Genomic DNA, 22,974 nt, shown 5'->3' with positions numbered 1-22,974 from the left:
GAAATACATAGGGCATAATGATCTTTATTTTTGAAGCAACGTCTGCAATATACAAGATACAATAAGATAATAATCTTAAAACCTGAAGAAATGTTTAAAACGTGCGAAACCAAAAATAAAACAAAAAAAAAAACTAGATTAAATTCAAGTGTAAATTTTTTAAAATACAAACACAGAATGTACTGTTGAGTAGATGCTACAGAAAGATCCTAGGTATCACATTTAAAAAGACTGCATCAGACACGAAAAGATCAAGTGACAGAATTAGTACAGCGACGCCCTGCTAACTACAGTCAAGTAACGCAAATTTAAACTCTATGGCCATATTACAAGGTCCTCAGACCCTCTTACAGGGAACAGTACCAGGAAAAAGAAGAAGAGGCAGACAGAGAAAGCCATGGGATACAACATTAAGCAATGGGCGGGCCTGCCATTAAATGGGATTCTATCCAAGGCAAAAGACATAGAGAAATAGACCCTGCAGATCCAAATTGTACGTAAATGAATCACTTTTGTATTCTAATGGTATGTATTAAAATTATGCATAACCTACGTCAAACTTATCATATAAATTGCCCAAAAAAAAATATGTTTATATCTGTCAAGACAAAAAAAATATGGAAATCACATAATTGAGCTGATCAAAGTTAAAGTATATATATAGTGTGCATAAAGCTTACAGAGCTTAACTTTGAGATAGAAGGAGTATCATCGACACGGCCTGACAACTCACAAATCAGGTAAATTCTTCCACCTTATCTTAAATAATTCTTTTAATATCTTCAAACTTGTGTATATCTTCCAGCTTTTCTATTTACTGTCACGCTTTATTGCATATGTCATGACTATTTCGTAAGCATTCTGTTCAAATATATCACACCAACATGTCAGGCTTAGTTAATTGGAGGCCATTGGCTACGTGAATTGGGATACCCAAAATGAAATTGAACTATATTAAGGCCGAAAATACGCAATTACTTAAAATATATATTCTTCCTGTGTCTATACATAAATCAACAGATAATTTGAAGTCATAAAGCGCCGTCTAGAAATAAAGTTTCGACATTTTAACAAAAGGAAGAAAATGGTCTTCAAACATATTGTGGTTTTGCCTATCAGTCTTGTAGTTCATTGTTGCCTTTCTGATTACGACAGATTACTCTGCAGATGTCTGGGTTTCTTGTGCGGGTGTATTTCAATGCGATTAGCTCACAGGCAAACAAGCACATCAGTTTTAACTAGTTAAAAGACGAGTCCAAACACCGTTGAACATTTTCAATAAAGGTTTAATCCAACAAGAAGGCCACAGTCGATGTCTCTGTTAATATAAACATCTTACCCTTATGATATCCTATCACCAACTGATTTTCTGTCTCCGTGTAGCCTCTAACCCAGGGGTTCTCAACCTGTGGGTCGCGACCCCCTTAGGGGTCGATTGACGATTTGCCAGGGGTCGCCTAAGACCATCGAAAATATGGATTGTTATTATCTACTCTTCTATTTCTGTGTGTGTGTGTGTGTGTGGGGGGGGTCGCGCCAAAGTAGGGGATTGTAAAAAGGGGTCGCCGAGCTTAAAAGGTTGAGAACCGCTGCTCTAACCCAACTAAGTCCTAGCGTCACTAGTCACGTTCAAAATGAGTCAATTATGGTGTGTCTCTACATAAACTAAAAATACTAAGTTTCTAACAATATGTAGTCGAATAAGTAGACCTAACCATTTGTGAATAAAACCTTGAACTCTAGTAGAGACTTCAAGAGAGGCTAGCAGACATACACAGATACAGTTCTGCTATGCTTAAGATTTGATCCAGATGGAACACATCAATCGAAGACCCTCGGATGCGGCTGCCTAGTTTGCCTATATCTTGACACCAAACCTTTGCCATCATTCTAATAAAAATGGTGGGCATACTATTTAAATTGTTTTATTTTTTTGATTATCTTAACCTTGAGACTTGTATTGGTTACCATAGCAGCACATCCCAAAGATGAAGGTTCTGGTTCTGATGCTATGTCTGGCCTTGACCTATGGTGTTCTGGCACAGCTTCCGGTGGCTGGAGATGTAAGTATAGACTTATTGAGTAAATAATGACACATTGTTGAAAAAAAAAACACAAAATGGTGATAAAACGAAGTATGTCAGACATATTAATAAAATTTGGCTATGCAAATGTTTTTATTTTTTTTTATTTTAAAATCAAAAGAAATGTATTTCTACCACTTGGTTATGTCACTTTCTCTTCCCAATATACTACGAAGAAAAAGTCTGTGGTCTTTGAGTGGTAAAGAGCTTGGCTTCCGAGACCTCTTGGGTTCGAATCTCGTTGAAGAATGAGATTTTAAATTTCGGGATTTCGTTGTGCTGGACCTATGACCACCTCGTTAACTTGAGTGGTTAAGCTCTTGGCTTCCTGGGTTCGAATCTGGGTGAAGACTGGCATTTTGTGCTTCGGGATTTTTTAAGGCGCCCCTGAGTTTACCCAAATCGAATGGGTACTTTATTTTAGTTTGGGAAAGTTAAGGCGGTTAGTCATTGTGATGGCCACATGCCACACTGCTAGTTAACCGCTGGCCAAACTTAAAACCGTCATTCTTATAGATCGAAAGGTCTGAAAGGAGGAACTGAGCCAGTAATCATCTTGTAAATACTACACTTCTCATTTAGTCTATCTTTTAGTGTCAGTGTAGAAGTATATAGCTTTTTATATAGCGCTACTTTCATGCTTATAGCATGCTCAGAGCGCTTTTGGTCCAATCTCATTTGTGGACCAGTGTGGAGGGAAGGGGTATCTAGGAGCTGCCTTTAGGCGCTCAGTAAACACAACTCTGCCCGAGTCGGGATTCGAACCTCGAGCCCACTTCTAGTTAGCCAAGCCAAGCCAAGTTCAAGCGCACTTGGCCCCTCGACCACGCTTCCCACATTTATAAGTATAAAGATGTCTAATAATTTAAATAATTTAAATAATATCTCTCACTTCAATAACATTCTAATGCTTCCACCAACAAAAGTTAAAAATATTCCTGGGTCTGCCTTAGTCTTCACATTCTCGTTTGTCTATCTGTCAGGACCTTTTGCAAGAGAGGCCTTCAACCTTTCCAGCCCTCACACAGATGGAGCATGGTGATGGTGATGACCCTTCTATCCGCTTATCTCTATCCATTCTGCTAAAGGCTACATCAAACAATAGACAAACATATTCTTTATAACAAACGGATTTATATATTTCATAGCAAAGATAAGGGAAAGGATGAATGTGTTAATTACGTATTATTTTAGGTTAGCCTGGAATCTGCCAGTTCTGATGAATCGATTGAGACGGAGGATTTTGACTTGAAGCGGGACGCACCTTGGAAGAGACAAAAAAAGAGGATGATATGATTGGTACATAAATACAACATGTTCTGGACTCTGTGCAACTTTTACGTATGGAAAAAAAATTGTTTTGAATAGCGAAAGATTTCAAATAGCCACTTGTTTTGTTAATTATTAAACGTACACAAATATATGTTACAGAGACAAATAAAACTAATTGATGACACCAGAAGAAGTGTAGCTTGTTGTTTTTTTTTAATCGGTATTAAGATTTGTATTACAATAAGAACTAAGGTACCTAGCACACGATTTTATTTTTTTTTTTAATGTTATGAAGCTAATCTTATATAATATAATATAAACGTGCCTTCAAAAAAGAAGATGATTACGTCCTACGCGTCATGCATTTAGTCATGCATATTAACCAATGACTTAAATTCTGCCAAGTCACTGGTTTTCCTGGTTGGCTCAGGATACCCATTCCATGCTCTAATAGCACTAGGGAAGAAGGAGTATTTGTACAAATTTGTCCTAGCATATGGGACGATGAATGTGCCTTTAATTACAGTATTTATGATGGTGATTTTAAAAAAGCGCTTCCGAAACAAATTAATAACACATTAGTCACGTAGGTGTGACTGGCAACACAATTGCAGACTCTTTGGCCCACCACAGAGGGCAAATTCCACCCACTGATCAGGCTGTAAGCTTTCATCAAGCCCTGGCTATAATACAAAAAACAGAAATGGAAAAGTGGTTTGAGTGCTGGGACAAGTCCCAAAAGCCCGTGGAGGCGTGAGGCGCCCTGACAGCACTTCCCCGTGGTGGAGGCTGTCCAGGCCTGAGCAAGCTATTAGAGCACAGTGCTTATATTTCTCGCGGCTATGGCCAAATTTTGATTCACGGTGCCCTCGCTGCGGGGAAGAAGAGGAAACCGTGCCTCATGTTCTGTTTGACTGCCCCAGACTTGCTGATCTCCGTCTCAACAGGTCTGGGAAACCCAAAATTCTCGACCTGTATGGCGACATTTATGCACTACGCAAGACAGCAGGGTTTCTGTCCAGGACTTTTGCAAGAGAGGATTTGAGCCTCTCAAGCCCTCACTCTAATGGAGTTTGATGATGATGATGATGACCCGTAGACAAGATTTACGTTGTCTGATAGGAAAAGCTTGGCTTAAGAAACGAGGTGTTGGGGCTCAAATCCTGTACTGCGATTTTCATTTCGGGATCCACCCAGCTCTAATGTGTACCTGAAAATAATTAGGGGAAAAGGAGGTGGTCATTGTGCTGGCCACATAACACCCTCGTAAACAGTGGGCCACAAAAAAAAAACAGATGAACTTTTTAGAAACAGATGACTCTTACATCATCTGCCCTATAGATCGTAAGGTCTGAAAGGGTTACTTTATCAAACGTAACATAATAATTTAGAGGACAGGTTGAATTAGATACCTAGTATATACAAAAATAAGGGCCGGATAGTACAGAAATGCCCGGGCCTATTTTGACGCACATTCCACTGCTGTTTGGTATCCTTGACAAAATATTGAAGCACCACTGCGCAGGGCTTGTATTAATCGGAAGCCCTAAGCTTAGTTCAGAAATGTCATCTTTGTATAGATTGATTTTATACCTTTATAACGATGAATAGTTCTTTCTTAAGTGAGATAATTATTATCTTTCAAATGTCAATTTCATGCCACTTTCTTTTTTGACGGGTGTTAATTTAAGAAAATGTATCACTGACCGCTTTAAAATGACGCGAGATCAAGAAAAGGGAGATAATGCTATCTATGAAGAAAAAAAAATCTTTACAAAAAAAAAAAATTCGATTAAAAAATTAAAACGATTGCATTTATAGCGTAACAAGAAAAATTATTACTTTTTAAATCTGTTAATTATATAATATATAATAAATATAATTCAAATTCGCGTCCATTACATTGTCAACATCTTTGATTTCAACAAATTTCTCAAAGCTTCTATTTTATTCTAATATACTTAATTCCAAAACTCTCCCTGTAACATAGACAATCGTCTGATGCATTTCCATCTTCAGTTGGGTATTTAATTCAATAATTTAATAATTTAAAGAATGTAAACCAAATATATAATTAGGAAAATATTTTAAAAATCTTTCTGATTTCAATGAAAGGGCAAGGACGCCGTATTTACCACCAGATAAGATAGATTAGATCAGGGGTTCTCAACCTGTGGGTCGCGACCCCCTTGGAGGTCGATTGACGATTTGCCAGGGGTCGCCTAAGACCATCGAAAATATGGATTGTTATTGTCTATTCTTCTATTGCTGTGTGTGTGGGAGGAGGGGGGGTCGCGACAGAATGGGGGATTGTAAAAAGGGGTCGCCGAGCTTAAAAGGTTGAGAACCGCGAGATTAGATACTCTTTATCGGTCCAATTAAATAGAAATTCAGTTTGACTACAATTGACCACCTCAGCGTTAACTACTGGAGCAATAACACGCTCACAATAATGTAGAAGTTATTTCCCTTGTTAGATATAAAAAAAATATTTAATTACCAACCAAATTAATTAAATAATTGTACAAAGTTTGAACCCGAACTGAGAATGGGTGTGGGAGAAATAACATGTACAAACTTTGTACCAGACAGACGGGCAGACTGTAAAACTAAATATGTTTCTACTAGTTTTATTTATTTATTTATTTATTTTAGACGCAATCTTACTATACAATACGCCTATCGTTGTCCAATTTAAGCTTGAAACATTTGGCAATACTTGCTATTGAGCGTGATCTATGTAAGAAACAGAATTTATATGATATACTGTTTGACTTTGCTACACGCAAGGCTCGTAAAGTAATTCTGTATGTAGCAAAGAATGAATAAAATGCAATTTTTTTTTCTAATACAAACTCTTATTTTTTAATTATCATCCGTATCTCTACCCAAACTGGGCCCTGCGCAATTCGTTGCGCACAGGGCCCCGCAATGGTTAAGTTCAGCCCTGCTATTTAGTGACGGGTGAATACAGAGAAGATTACTTGTTCTCCCCCCCCCCCTTTTTTTTTTCGCCACAAACGTTACGTGAGATAACTCTAGTCCAACTTGAAGAAATAAAAGAGTTATCTTTCCATGTCTTTTGGTGGTGTTACTGTCAGGCATGGTTGGGCCATGAAGAGAATTATATATAAAGATTGTTATAACACCGCCATCTAAGCTAGTGCACTAAAGATTGTTATAACACCGCCATCTAAGCTAGTGCAATAAAGATTGTTATAACACCGCCATCCAAGCTAGTGCACTAAAGATTGTTATAACACCGCCATCTAAGCTAGTGCACTAAAGATTGTTATAACACCGCCATCCAAGCTAGTGCACTAAAGATTGTTATAACACTGCCATCTAAGCTAGTGCAATAAAGATTGTTATAACACTGCCATCCAAGCTAGTGCACTAAAGATTGTTATAACACTGCCATCTAAGCTAGTGCAATAAAGATTGTTATAACACCGCCATCTAAGCTAGTGCACTAAAGATTGTTATAACACCGCCATCCAAGCTAGTGCACTAAAGATTGTTATAACACTGCCATCTAAGCTAGTGCAATAAAGATTGTTATAACACTGCCATCCAAGCTAGTGCACTAAAGATTGTTATAACACTGCCATCTAAGCTAGTGCAATAAAGATTGTTATAACACTGCCATCCAAGCTAGTGCAATAAAGATTGTTATAACACCGCCATCCAAGCTAGTGCTATAAAGATTGTTATAACCTGCCATCCAAGCTAGTGCAATAAAGATTGTTATAACCTGCCATCTAAGCTAGTGCACTAAAGATTGTTATAACACCGCCATCTAAGCTAGTGCACTAAAGATTGTTATAACACCGCCATCTAAGCTAGTGCACTAAAGATTGTTATAACACCGCCATCCAAGCTTGTGCAATAAAGATTGTTATAACACCGCCATCCAAGCTAGTGCTATAAAGATTGTTATAACCTGCCATCCAAGCTAGTGCAATAAAGATTGTTATAACCTGCCATCCAAGCTTGTGCAATAAAGATTGTTATAACACCGCCATCCAAGCTAGTGCTATAAAGATTGTTATAACACCGCCATCCAAGCTAGTGCACTAAAGATTGTTATAACCTGCCATCCAAGCTAGTGCAATAAAGATTGTTATAACCTGCCATCCAAGCTAGTGCACTAAAGATTGTTATAACACTGCCATCCAAGCTAGTGCAATAAAGATTGTTATAACACCGCCATCTAAGCTAGTGCACTAAAGATTGTTATAACACCGCCATCCAAGCTAGTGCAATAAAGATTGTTATAACACCGCCATCTAAGCTAGTGCACTAAAGATTGTTATAACACCGCCATCTAAGCTAGTGCAATAAAGATTGTTATAACACCGCCATCTAAGCTAGTGCACTAAAGATTGTTATAACACCGCCATCTAAGCTAGTGCAATAAAGATTGTTATAACACCGCCATCTAAGCTAGTGCAATAAAGATTGTTATAACACCGCCATCCAAGCTAGTGCACTAAAGATTGTTATAACACCGCCATCTAAGCTAGTGCACTAAAGATTGTTATAACACCGCCATCTAAGCTAGTGCACTAAAGATTGTTATAACACCGCCATCTAAGCTAGTGCACTAAAGATTGTCATAACACCGCCATCTAAGCTAGTGCACTAAAGATTGTTATAACACCGCCATCTAAGCTAGTGCACTAAAGATTGTTATAACACTGCCATCCAAGCTAGTGCACTAAAGATTGTTATAACACTGCCATCCAAGCTAGTGCAATAAAGAATTGTTATAACACCGCCATCCAAGCTAGTGCACTAAAGATTGTTATAACCTGCCATCCAAGCTAGTGCACTAAAGATTGTTATAACACTGCCATCCAAGCTAGTGCACTAAAGATTGTTATAACACTGCCATCCAAGCTAGTGCACTAAAGATTGTTATAACACTGCCATCCAAGCTAGTGCACTAAAGATTGTTATAACACTGCCATCCAAGCTAGTGCAATAAAGAATTGTTATAACACCGCCATCCAAGCTAGTGCACTAAAGATTGTTATAACCTGCCATCCAAGCTAGTGCACTAAAGATTGTTATAACACTGCCATCCAAGCTAGTGCACTAAAGATTGTTATAACACTGCCATCCAAGCTAGTGCACTAAAGATTGTTATAACACTGCCATCCAAGCTAGTGCAATAAAGATTGTTATAACACCGCCATCCAAGCTAGTGCACTAAAGATTGTTATAACACCGCCATCCAAGCTAGTGCAATAAAGATTGTTATAACCTGCCATTCAAGCTAGTGCAATAAAGATTGTTATAACACCGCCATCCAAGCTAGTGCACTAAAGATTGTTATAACACCGCCATCCAAGCTAGTGCAATAAAGATTGTTATAACCTGCCATTCAAGCTAGTGCAATAAAGATTGTTATAACACCGCCATCCAAGCTAGTGCACTAAAGATTGTTATAACACCGCCATCCAAGCTAGTGCACTAAAGATTGTTATAACCTGCCATCCAAGCTAGTGCAATAAAGATTGTTATAACACTGCCATCCAAGCTAGTGCACTAAAGATTGTTATAACCTGCCATCCAAGCTAGTGCACTAAAGATTGTTATAACCTGCCATCCAAGCTAGTGCACTAAAGATTGTTATAACCTGCCATCCAAGCTAGTGCAATAAAGATTGTTATAACCTGCCATCCAAGCTAGTGCAATAAAGATTGTTATAACACCGCCATCCAAGCTAGTGCAATAAAGATTGTTATAACCTGCCATCCAAGCTAGTGCACTAAAGATTGTTATAACCTGCCATCCAAGCTAGTGCAATAAAGATTGTTATAACCTGCCATCCAAGCTAGTGCAATAAAGATTGTTATAACACCGCCATCCAAGCTAGTGCAATAAAGAATTGTTATAACACTGCCATCCAAGATAGTGCTATAAAGAATTGTTATAACACTGCTATCCAAGATAGTGCAATAAAGAATTGTTATAACACTGCCATCCAAGCTAGTGCAATAAAGATTGTTATAACACCGCCATCCAAGCTAGTGCAATAAAGATTGTTATAACACCGCCATCCAAGCTAGTGCAATAAAGATTGTTATAACACTGCCATCCAAGCTAGTGCAATAAAGATTGTTATAACACTGCCATCCAAGCTAGTGCAATAAAGAATTGTTATAACACCGCCATCCAAGCTAGTGCAATAAAGAATTGTTATAACACCGCCATCCAAGCTAGTGCAATAAAGATTGTTATAACACTGCCATCCAAGCTAGTGCAATAAAGAATTGTTATAACACCGCCATCCAAGCTAGTGCAATAAAGAATTGTTATAACACCGCCATCCAAGCTAGTGCAATAAAGAATTGTTATAACACCGCCATCCAAGCTAGTGCAATAAAGATTGTTATAACACTGCCATCCAAGCTAGTGCAATAAAGAATTGTTATAACACCGCCATCCAAGCTAGTGCAATAAAGAATCCTATACTCTTAAGCGAGCAATTCTTGTATGTATGTATGTATGTATATATATTTATATGTATATATATATATATATAAATTTTATTTCGAAAACGGCTCTAACGATTTTCTATTTTCTTTAAAATTTCAAGGTATGTGCATAATAGTGAGAAAAAAATTCTCAACTCATTGGCCACATCGGGAAAACTCGAGGTCGATCGTTATATCGGTTTGAAAATGCCTCATTATCGAAAAATTAATTTTGGCTGCAATGTTTTATGAATGAAAATTTTCCATGACGTAAACGGGAAAAATGCTGCTTACGTCACTAGGCTTACCGTAGTACACTAAAATATTTCTTTGCAAACAAGAACGAGTTTTAAAGAATCAATAGACCTAATTAAACATTTGCGCACCATCTTACTGTAGATTGATTTATTATAGAACTATGAAAGAAAAGTAATGAAATTAAATGTGCCGATATATGATTAGTTATTACGTTTTAAGTGCTTAATAAATTGTTTCACTTTCATTGCGTAGAGCGGTGTAGCTACCTTTTACTTTGTTGTTTATTTTGCTGGTGACCTCCAGCTGTCTCGTTCTGAGGTTGCATGCAACCATTTGCTCTCTTCTATGTCAGCTAAGTAAAGTTTGCGCCATAAGCTGGTCTTTTAAGGGTTTCGGTGTTACGTCGACCACTTTTTAGCTCACCAAAAAAGACTGCCTTTGGCATGCGTTCGTCTGAGATTCGTCTCCCATACAGGATACTGCTCTGTCCAGCGTAACTGTCGGACTTAAAGAATTCCCTCTATACAAAGGCCGCGGATACACATTTAAGACAAAAAAAAAATCTGCTGCCGAGGACAGACGAAGACGCTAAAAGAAAATCTTAATCGAACACCGCGGACAATGGTTATGCTTGCCCTGGATGTGGCAAGATATGTAGGTCACAGCTGCAATCCTCATTAATTTTCGGACTCTAAGACAAGCCTTATTATTATTATTATTTTGCTGGTGAATTATTACCATGTGTTCATGCTTCAGTGTCTACCTCTTCTGTACCAAAACAAAGGAAATGGTCATAACACAGCTTCTCTACGCCTTACTTGCTCACACTAAACATGATATCCATCTTGCGGTCAACGAGTTTGCGTACACTGCAGCCTCTTTTGATTTAACTATAAACCTCGGTAAAAAGCTTGGAGTTAGGGCCAGGAGAGATCTGAATGGATGGATGTGTAAAAGCAGGCCATAGCACCACAAGGATGGATGGATGGCAAAAGCCGGTATAAACTTCCTATAGTCCGACAGTCAGGCTGGGCAGGGCACGTATCCCGTATGGGTAACGAGCATATTGTTTGGCGTAACAGAGGTGCCCCACGGAAACGTTTCTTTAGAAAACTAATGCCATGATTTAAGTCTAATAAGAAAAAATGAGCCATTTTACTTTGTCACTAAGTGCATGTTTTACCCTATAACGTAGAGAAGTTACACTGCAAAGACTTCTTCCAAGCCAATAATAGTAAGCCTACAATAGTTTTACGCAAAAGATGGATTGCAAAACTTTAAGACGGACTTGAACTGTAGTTTGTCTAGAATGTAGGAGGACTTAAAAGACTTTAAATTTAATCGACATGTTCAATTAGGCCTACAATTAGAACTAACAGAACACTAAAACAACTCTTCAGATTAGTAGTCTTTATCCGATCGTTCATTTTCGTAATTACGAGAATATTCTCAAAATGACTTCGGGTATATATCCTTCCGAAATTATTTAACAGAGCGAGGTTCGGCCACCTGGTACAAAAATATTCTCAAAATGACTTTGGGTATATATCCTTCCTTAACAAATTATTAATCCGAGCGAGGCTCGGTCACCTGATATTTGTTATAACACCGCCATCCAAGCTAGTGCAATAAAGATTGTTATAACACTGCCATCCAAGCTAGTGCAATAAAGAATTGTTATAACACCGCCATCCAAGCTAGTGCAATAAAGAATTGTTATAACACCGCCATCCAAGCTAGTGCAATAAAGAATTGTTATAACACCGCCATCCAAGCTAGTGCAATAAAGAATTGTTATAACACCGCCATCCAAGCTAGTGCAATAAAGAATTGTTATAACACTGCCATCCAAGCTAGTGCAGAAGCAGCGGACTGTTTGAGACCAGACTAGGGAGGGTGTTGACATAAGGAAAGAGATAACAAAGTACCACCAAGTCAAGAGAACTTATGAGGAGACTGTGCTAAAGACGAACGCTGTGTTATGTATTTGACACGAACCGACTACATACAGGTGTCACTTAAGGGAGGTAACTCAAGGAAAGAAGAAGGCTAGTGAACTTTTGTTTACTTCAAAGCTTATTAATAACTTACTCTGTCGATCTGGTACAAACTTCAAAAACTCTATTTCTCATATTCTCGTTCTCGGATCAAGTAAAACATTTGCAAATTATTTATTGTCGAAGACAAAACATGAATGTATAAAAAATTTTCAAAATTGTCAAATAGTAGAAACTAAGTATTGCAGTTTGATATCAATATTAGGAGAATATTTTACAGTGATGAGATATATAGAGGTACAGGGGCTGAGTGGTAAAACGCTTGTGTCTTGGGTTCGAATACTGGTGAAGACTGGAATTTTCTGCTTTGTGGATCTTAAGGGCGCCTCTGAGTCCACCCAGCTCTAATAGGTACCTGACTCTAGTCTCTTTCTCTCTCTCTCTCTCTTTCTTTCTCTCAAACGCTCTCTTTGTTATATTTCTATTTTCTTTCTCTCGCGTATTTATTTGTTTCGGAACCGCTTTTTCCATTTTTAATATCTTTCATAAATGCTGTAAATAGTTTCATAACATAAAAAAAAAAAAATAAAAGCGTTTGCTAGCTTAGTTCTTATTGTAATACAAATCTTAATATCTATAAACAAAAAGTTACACTTGTTCTTGTGTCACCAATAAGTTTTATTTGTCTCTGTAACATAAATTTGTGTAGATTTAATAATTGACCAAACAAATAGAGATTCGAACTAACCAAAACCACATTTTCCTTTCCATACATAAAAGTGACCAGAGTCCAGAACATGTTTTTGTATCTCTCTACTAGACTATTATCTTCCTCTATTTCTCTCTTCCATGGTTTGTTCCGCTTCAAGTCAAAAACTTCCGACTCCATCGCTACATCAGAACAGCTAAGGCAAATAGAAAAGAAAACCATTACCAGCTTTTTTGTCATAGGCTAATCTTTTTTCTCCCTTCCGTGATTTGTCCCGCTTCAAGTCAAAGTCTTTAGTCTCAGTCGATACATCAGAACTGGCAGATTGCAGGCTAACCTAAAATAATATGTAATAGAGACACATAGACATCATTTTTTTCCCTTAACTTTACTATGAAATAAATCAATCCGTTTGTTATAAATGGTGTGTTTGTCTAGTGTTTGATGTAGCTTTTTAGCAGTGTTGAGACAGATGAGTGGATAGAAGGGGTCATCATAATCGAGAGGCCAAATGCGCTTGAACTTGGCTTGGCTACCTAGAAGGGGTCTCGAGGTTCGACACCCGACTCTGGTAGAGTTGTGTTTACTGAGCGCCTAAAGGCAGCACAGAAAACCAACTCCTAGATACCCCCTCCTCCCCCACTGGTCCACAAATGAGATAGGACCAAAAGTGCTCTGAGCATATGCTATAAGCATGAAAGTAGCGCTATATAAAAGCTATAATAATAATAATAATAATAATAATAAACTCCTTTTGAGAGAGCCATGATTGGTTGAAATCATCTCTTGCTAAAGGTCCTGACAGATAAATGACTGAGAAAGTCAAGACTATGGCTGTTTTTATATTTTGTTGGTGAAAGCATTACAATATTATTGACCTGAGAGATATTATGTAAATCAACTGACATCGTGAAATTTCTGGTGGAGTGGGTTCTTCTTCTTCTTCTTCTTCTTCTTAAACTGTCAGGTAGAGTTGAGCCCTCGGCTCTTGGAACTCTAGGCCAGCAAAAGTGAACAAGAGCTCCCTCTCACCGGCGTGAATGAGTAAAAATGTACACTGTTCTGTCTGACGGGTGGGTCAGACTTGCGGCAAGAGACTGCGTACACTAAGACCCCCGCCATTTTCCTTTTCTATACCAGGCCCACCTTGCGGGACACGCCATTTGTGTAACGGCCCCTATAGGAACAGCGCCTGGATTGTGACAAGGTTGTGGGAGCTTTTTTTACAACTCCGCGCAGTGCAATGAGGATGCTTTCGCACCCCTTTAGGCACCCCCACGGGAGTCTTGTTTTGCTACCGTTTACCTAATCGTTTCCTCTTACGATCGTTTCCACCCGGGCGCCACTATGAGGCAGGGTAGCATGCCCGTGGTGGAGGGAGTATACTACTACATTCAGACTAAAAGATAGACTTGTTTATTAATGATAAGTTTTGTATTTACAAGAAGATTTCTGGCTCACGTCGTCCTCGGATCGGAAGCTAATTGCTTTACAATTCAACTGCCAAGCCCCTTTATATTCTTGGTATACTGGGGAAAAAATGGGACAGTGACCTAGTGGTAGAAATGAATATCTTCCATTTGTAAGAGAAGAAGCAGATCTATCTGCAACTGACCGAAATCTACCCATGCCACGTATGCGGCCGGCTTTTTAAAGCGAGGATTGGACTTTACAGTCATCTTCGAGTCCATAGGAAATGAGAAATGTGATAATCTTCGACCACAAAGGAAGAGCTATATATATATAGAGATTTTTTTTTAATTTGCCTAACCAATGTTTATGAATAGGTCTGAAATACTTCGTTTTGTCATCATTTTGTAACTTTTTTCCCCATCAATTTGTCATTATTTGGTCAATATGTCTGTACTTACATCTCCAACCCCTGGAAGCTGTGCCAGAACACCATAGGTCAAGGCCAGACATAGCATCAGAACCAGAACCTTCATCTTTGGGATGTGCTGCTATGGTAACCATTTCAAAACTCAACAATAAAAGAATCAAGAATAAAACAATGCAGGGGCGTAACTAGGGTTTTGGGGGCCCGGGGGGATTGACCTCTTTGGGGGCCCCTTGCATTTTGACATTCGACATATGACATGAGATAATGTACGCAAAAATATATAAGCCCCAAATCAAATTGGTTCAGTATATGAGTAAACGTAACAAAAATTAATCATCAAGACTCTTTTAATAAATAATACCGTTGTTTATTAGTTAAATAATGCACAAGTGAAAAATCTAAATTAATATCGCTTCACGTCGTGCATTCTGTGCAGCAAAGACATCTATAACATTAACTACATCGATACTTTGAGCACACGTAATTCCCATATGAAGCCTGTTTCCTCAATATGTCTATTGGTGATTGTATTACTCGTTTGTTGATGAAAAGTGCTCGTGCATCAATGACATCATTGAAAAAGCGATTTTCCATTTATTTCATCATACAAACAGGAAAAATAGCACAGTTTGTCATAAGCGTGTCTTCATCTAACAGGTGTCTTGGTTCAAGAAGAAACCCAAAGGTATCCATTTTCTTTCCAGCCTTTGGAATCTGCCCTTCATCTCCATATGAAATCTGTTTAGCACTTCTGTCGCAACACGTTTGAATTGCAGTTCTATTGACAGTCCTACATTAGAACTCAACTTCCCATCAAGTCTTTTCTTTCTTCTGATTGTTTTGATTACAGGGAATCCATAGTATTCACTACCTTCTTTTGCTTTTTCGATGGATTGGGTTTTTGTCAGTTTCTCATCATTTTGCAGAAAGCATGAAAGGGTACTAATTTCTTAGCAGCTTCCCGTATATGCAGTCCAGACTTTTGTAGTTTCTTCTGAACTATATTAATTGGGCGCAGGAGCTTTGACCAGAATTTCAGATAGGCAAAACATTCTTAATTTTCCACTGCATGAAGAAGATTCTGTGCTAATATTATAATGGTATTACGTCATTGTTGGTTGTTTATGTTTTGTGCGAAAGCAAAAGTATTCAAAGCATACAAAAGTGGGAAAGATCCATATCTCGTTATGCTCGAGTATAGAAATACTCCGATAAGTGGACTGCCGTATTCACCATCACAACTGCTGACGAGTAGAAGACACAGGGAATCATTCCAACTGATCCCAAACTATTGAAACCATCGGTAGCTGAAAATGCAGAGACAGTACTCAACGAACGACAGATGAAAAGCAAAGTGAAATACGATGCAAAAGCAAGACCACCTAAAGATTATTCTGTCGGAGAGTTCGTCTAGGTCAAACATGGCAGAAAGCAGTTGTCATCTTACATCATAAAGACAAACGATGGAAAAACATACAGAAGAAATCAACGCTTTTTACATAAGAGTTTCGATGAAGTCATCTCTGGGTACTATGATACCGATGAAGACAATGAACTACAAACTGTTGGAGCAAACGAAACAGACAGTTATAGACCAACGTCTAGAGAACTTGTTGTGCCAGTCAAGACAACCAGAAGTGGACGAATTAAAGTTCCTAGTAGACAGGGCCGGCCTTAGGCCATGCAGCCTATGCGGTCTCAGTGGGCCCCGCGCTTTCATAGGCCCCGCGCTAATTCTAAGTGTACATTATTAAATTAAACCATTATAACGTATATAAAATAACAGGGTTTTCGCGACCTCCTGATTTTCCAGGGCCTCCAGGAAATCTCATGAAAAGCAAATTATACGATAACGTCCTGAACTTTTTTTGAATTTATTCAACTCTCCTAAAGAATAGACGAAATTGACATTTTGGGGTGCCAATAAATAAAAAGTAGCATTGCGAGCTTTCATTTGATAAAAATGTATTGCAAAGACAAAAGTAGGCCTATTTTCTAATTTAAAAAAATAATAATTTTGACATTATGCTTATCCCTACTCAGAATAGGCCCCGCGCGATCCGTTTCGCATAGGGCTCCGCAAATGCTAGGGCCGGCCCTGCTAGTAGATATCACTCTTAAGAACTTTAAAAGGAAGGGTGTGATAATAGCTTCAAAAGGAAGGATGTGTTAATATTATATGATATTACGTCATTGTTTTTTGTTTATGTTTTGTGCGAAAGCAAAAGGATTAGATGGAAATAAAAAGAGTTTCCATTGGATTGAGGAAAGATGAATAGAAGGGTAATAACTCGAGTGTGAAGTTTAATTCTGAAGTTATAGACGCCACACCCTATTAATGGACTATTCTAGCATTATTAAGAATAACTTTTAGATCTGTTATACTAGATTCTGTAAATTTTGCTTCAAGGTTAATTAGTGTAGCCATAAAATAGGCCCTACTCGCCATTTAGATCTATTATTAGTAAAGGTAACAAGATACCTGGAATTCGCTGTATATCATGCAGTTTTATTCGTGGCAACAAAGTTTAACTGTAAAACTAACTTTAAAAATAAATTTGATCTCTTTGGGAAAAAATATTTTTAAAATGTCAACAAAGTCAACGTACTGATAGATCTAGATTTAGGTTTAGTCTTTGTGATAAATTTAATCCATAAATGTTGAAAACAAAAAAATACACCCGTTGACACTATTTGTCAATCAAACATATTAATTTATGTATTTACAAATAAATTTCGGAAACCCATTAGGGGGCCCCCCCCAGGTGGGGGCCCGGGGGGATTTAAAAATTCTCCCCCCCCCCTTAGTTACGCCACTGAAACAATGGATACAGTTTCCAGTTACAGTTATTTATTAGAGTGAAAGCTAGCTTTTGGTGTCAGGACATAGGCAAACTTAGGCAGCCGTCTTGGGGCTTCGATTGGTGGGGTCTCGTAATGGACTCTAAAAGAATTTTTTTTAGATAAAAGTAACAAAATATGGATCAAATCTTAAACAGAGCCAAACTCTATAGCTCTGTGTCTACTAGCCCAGCTGTCCGTCTATACTAATATTTAAAGTTAATTCAGAAGTGTTTACATCTACTTGTTAGACTACATATGTTTCAAGGCCATTGTTTCTTTCTTTTGACGAAAGATAGAAACGTTATTTCTAGTCGACGTTTTATGAATTCAAATTATTTGTTGATCTGCGTATAGATAGAGGAAGAATTTAAATTCATTGTGTAGTTTTCGGCCTTAATGTTTTGTTATATTCTATTTCTTTGGGGCCTCCCCATTCACTATGCCTGCGGCCTTCAATTACCTCAGCCAGGCCCTTTGGTGCGAAATGTAGATTATAAGATTATACAATAGTCCTGACACACGATTTAATAAAATGTAACAGTAAATAGAAAAGCTGGACGCTATACACAAGCTTGAAGATATTAAAACAATTTCAAAATTTAATATAAGGTGGACAAATTTACCTGAATTTATCAGACCGTGGATGATACGTCTAGTATCTCAAAGTTAAAGCTCAGTAAGCTGGGTAGACTATATATAAATAAATAAATAAATAAATAATATATATATATATATATATATATATATATATATATATATATATATATATATATATATATATATATATATATATATATTTACTTTAACTTGATCTGCTCAATTAAGTTATTTCCATACTCACCGTCTTGACATATATAATTATGTTAATTGCACAAAGTATATGATATGTTTGACTTAGATATTCATAGTCTTATTACCAACCATTAGAATAGAAATGTGATTCACTTACCTACATTTTAATCTGCAGGTTAGAAGGAGAAGAATTTGACATGTAGGTGAAAGGTGAAAGTTCAGAGTTGGTCAATATTTCCATTGGTTCTCTAGAGGGAATTAGTTCAAAATTAAAGTTCGGGAGTAGGTGCCTCTGAAGACATACTTTAGCGTCTCCTTCAACTTCACCTATCACTTAGGCTGTTTGACCTTTGGGGCACCACACAAGATCTGTTTTTTGTGTTTATCCATTCCTCTCTGTCTTTTGCTTGGATAGAATCTTATTCAATGGCAGAACCATCTATTCATTTTTGTTGTCTTCCTATTGCTTTATCTGTTTGACGTTTCTTCTTTTTTCCAGTACTGAAGGAAGGTCTTTGTGAGCCCTGAGTTTCTTGTAATCAGAGGCGTAGTGAGAAAAACGTGCGCCCTGGGCAAGGTACATTATTGGCGCCCCCCCCCCACCCCATTTTTAGGACCATCACATAAAAATGTAAGCTTTGTGTGGCGCCCTCCTGAGGGTGGCGCCCATGACATTGTGCCCACAAGCCTCCCTGATTACGCCTCTGCTTGTAATATGGCCATAAAACTTTAGTTAGCCTTTTTTTTTCCAAGTAGTTAGCAGGTCATCGCTCTACTAAGTCTGTCTCTATATATCTTCGTTTTGACGTGGTCATCGTATGTGATTTCTAAGATATTTCCTAACCAGTATATATTTAGTATCTATTTGAAAAATATACCATTGTTTGTAATCCAGTTAGTTAGTTGTTTTTTTTAAACTGTCCTCAGATTTTCAGCTGTGTTCATATAGTTCGTCCATCATGGTTCGATGATGACCACTTTGTCATCCACGGGGCTGAGGGCTTTGCTTTGCACTGGGGCTCTATGTCTCCTAATGTGGCTGGTGAGACCTCTTTGAGTCCTGAAATGTTTCTGAGGCATAGAGCAATGTAGGGAGGATGACGGCTCGATGGATCCCTAGCTTTGTATTTGTGGTGATACCTCGTCTGTTCCAGACGTTTTTAGACAGTCTACCATAGGATGCACTGGCCTTGGCGATACGCAGGTCATTTTCATTATCTTTTCGTTTCTGGAGAGTGTTCTGCCACGATATTATTATCACTTCTTTTATATAGCGCTACTTTCATGCTTATAGCATGCTCAGAGCGCTTTGGTCCAATCTCATTTGTGGGCCAGTGGGGGGGAGGGGGTATCTAGGAGTTGGTTTACCTTTAGGCGCTCAGTAATCATAACTCTGCCCGAGTCGGGTGTCGAACCTCAGGACAAGCCAAGTTCAAGCGCACTTAGCCTCTCGACCACGCTTCCCACCACGATAGGTGAATCTTTCCACTCATGCGTTTATAGAGCACTCACATAGTACAGGAGGGAGGCAGTAAGCTGCGGGAAGAGTTTGAACTCACATCGTAAAGTCTTTCCGAAGCGCATATCACCCGATAGAGAGAGATGTTTCTTTTCTCTTTTCTTAGGCTTTCAAATAAATAAAAAAAAAAAACAGAAACAAGAAAATTATGAAAATACTTAAAAAATAAACAAGAAAAACAAACAGAAAACCTATCCAAGGAGAAGAACTCCATATTTATAGCAATATCTAGTCTCTCTGTCTCTCAATCTCTGTGTCTCTCTCTGTCTCTCTGTCTCTCAACATTGAAGAAGTTATTTCCCTTTTTGTATCAAATATTATACTGAGTCGCCAATAGTTGTTTGACTAATTGGTTAATTTTGTTTTCTTGATTCATGTTTTGTAAGGGACAATACATAATTAAAGTTTCAACAAGTTCCGAGAATGGATGTCGGATAAACAACGTGTTCTATTATCTAAGGGGACAGAACTTATAATATTTTGCCATATATCTGAATACTGAAGAATTAATTTACATTGTAGTATTAAAATTAATTAACTGGTCAAAGTGTGTACTTTTTTAAATTGATTTATGTAGTGCAGTGATTCCCAAAGCGGTCTATATAGACCCCAGGGGTCTACGAAAGTGAAAAAATAAATTAGGTTAGGGGTCTATGAGATGTCCACGGGGGTCTACAATAATGGATTACATTTAAGCAGGTCGTAACTTTAATTTTCACACCTCATTAATGTAATTATTTCATTTGTCAATATATGATTTGTACTTTAGTTAATCCTTTAAATATCCCAGGCAATCAAATGAAAAATTGGTGTATTTAATTACAGTACAGATTTAAATAGCTTAATTTTGTCTACATTTAAAACAAAACAAAAAAATAAAATTTATTGAAAATGGGGATGCATTCCTTCCTTGTCAAACAAGCGGTTGCCTAGGTGACTAAATAATTACGCTGGAGAATAATTTGAGACGTTGCCACCCTGATAAAAAGATAAAAAGATAAAGGTTTGAACAACTTTCGAGCTCTGAAAGATAAAGTTCACATTAAAAGCATATACAGTTTGGGATCAGCGAGGTCGCAGGCTCTGACAAGGCATAGCGCTGTGTGCTGCAAACTGCATAATGGTCGCCGTGTTTGAGTACAGTTGCAAGGCAGCTGAGGTTCGAATTCAGTTTTTCTTTTGCTTGGTGGGTTGCAAGCGAAGGCTAATGAGTCCCTTCTGCCCAAAGTTTAGTTATTTAGCCGCCAGTTACTCGCCTTCGCCCCTTCTCCTGTTAATGTGAACAGTTCCGTGGACCCAATATTTGAGCCAGACGTGAAAGATCAAGAAATGCACGAGAAACTGTTCTTTGCGAAAAAGTTTACAATGTTACTTAAGGCAAATTTTTCAATTAATTAATCATTTCACCTATCCCTAAGACCGTTGGGGCACCACGCAAGATTTGGTGAAGGTCGTTCTTCATTCCTCTCTGTCTTTTGGCTTGGATCTTGGATAGAACCTCCATCACAGGCAGGCCTGTCCATTCTTTTATGTTATCTTCCCATTGCTTTCTCTGTCTGCCTCTTCTTCTTTTTCCTGGTACTGTTCCCTGAAGGATGGTCTTTGCGAGCCCCGAAGACCTTGAAATATGGCCATAGAGCTTTTGTTTGCATTTTCGTTACAACAGCTAGCAGGTCAGTGTGGGTATCAATTGGTGGGGCCTTGCACAGGAGTATAACAATTTCTCAGCCATATTCATCAACTGTTAAATTTCTAGGAAAATCGTTAGAGCCCATTTTGAGTTCAGCATCCAGGTTCCACCCTCTATGAAGTTCTGACTTGAATTGAGATATTTAGACATAAAAAAAGCGAGTAGAAAATTATCAGCTCAGTAACAGACCAAGCCAACCCCGTTCCTTGTGTGTAGTCGGCTTTTGAAAGCACAATTTTGGACTTCATAGCCATCTTAGAGCCCATGGGAAATTAGAGTGTACTCATCTTCGAACGCGAAGGGGGAATAACTCATAAACTAAAAGGAAAATACAGGTTAGTTCCCCTTTTCTCCAACATGTCGCTATTGTAAGGTAATTCATACAGTTACCGCCCCCCCCCTTCCTTTTCATCTTCATATGACTTTTACATTTCATTTTCATTTTTACTGCCGACATGATCTCAAGTTATCAAATACAAAGCGATGTTACCCCTCTTGAGAGTTACTTCATTATACAGACGTGGTGACTCAAGTATCAGCACGAGAGACATTCGTCTTAATTCTATGCATCTATTACATACTGTGAATTCCCCCCCCCCCCCCAATTCTTATGCTGCTTAAAGCTTGCATTGGGAATTTTTAATTTAATTTTTTTTTAAATTAATTTCTAAAATACGAATTAATGAAATTCATTTCATTATATAATAATAATACAATTTAAATAGCAACACAGAGTTCATTATTTCTCCCTATCTCTTCTTCTTCCTTTCTCTCTCTCTCTCTTTCTCTCTCTCTCTCTCTCTCTTTCTCTCTCTCTCTCTCTCTCTGCATCTTTATATGTACATTAGGGAGTAGATGTAATATGACAACCTGGCCGCATTGAGCTTCGGGCTGTAGTCAAGATGTCTGCCATTTGTTACCACCACCGATAAAACCTACTGCAGCCCTGCATGAGATTTGCTCTGTGACGTAAAATTCTTCATTTAGAAATCTTAAGTCAGTTACTTTCTAAGACTTCGAGTTGTGCATTGAAGTTGTGGCACCTTCATGTAACGCCAACTTTATTTCTCTTTTCTAGAATGGTAAACAGCAAAATGAATCTTAATCTTCTGATACTATGTTTGAACTTGACATATTGTTTACTGGCGGAACCTTCAGACATGGACAAAGATGATGTAAGTATTTTAATTATTTTAATGTAGGCAACTCAACGAGGTCATCGGGAAAATATGAATATGCTAATAACATTAAGAGAGATGTGAGGGTCTTACAATAAACATAAGCAGCGTCCATCAAGCCGTGAGTTCACATACAGGCTGTTTCTAAGTCGCATCTTCCTGCCAGTGAACTCTTCAGGGAACCTCTTCCGTGGAGCGCCAACTCCAAACTCCTTCTTGTAGCTTCAGGCGGATGTAAACTCTATCTCTCTCAACAGCCATGTCTTCGGCCCGTGTTAAATAGTGCGCAGGTGCGTACCAATAGAT

At 38.0% G+C, this 22,974-nt stretch overlaps 1 long non-coding RNA gene across 1 annotated transcript; it reads left to right on the top strand.

Moving 5' to 3' along the window:
* Window positions 1-617: 617 nt before the first annotated feature.
* On the top strand, window positions 618-3,549 carry LOC129922762 (uncharacterized). Its single transcript, XR_008774606.1, has 3 exons — window positions 618-740; window positions 1,974-2,063; window positions 3,279-3,549. It is a non-coding gene; the product is annotated as an uncharacterized LOC129922762 (long non-coding RNA).
* Window positions 3,550-22,974: the final 19,425 nt, after the last annotated feature.

This window comes from Biomphalaria glabrata, chromosome 14, assembly GCF_947242115.1.
Source record: "Biomphalaria glabrata chromosome 14, xgBioGlab47.1, whole genome shotgun sequence".
Taxonomy (NCBI): domain Eukaryota; kingdom Metazoa; phylum Mollusca; class Gastropoda; family Planorbidae; genus Biomphalaria; species Biomphalaria glabrata.
Note: the sequence above shows the minus strand (reverse complement) of the source record. Positions and strands in the feature narration are given on the sequence as shown.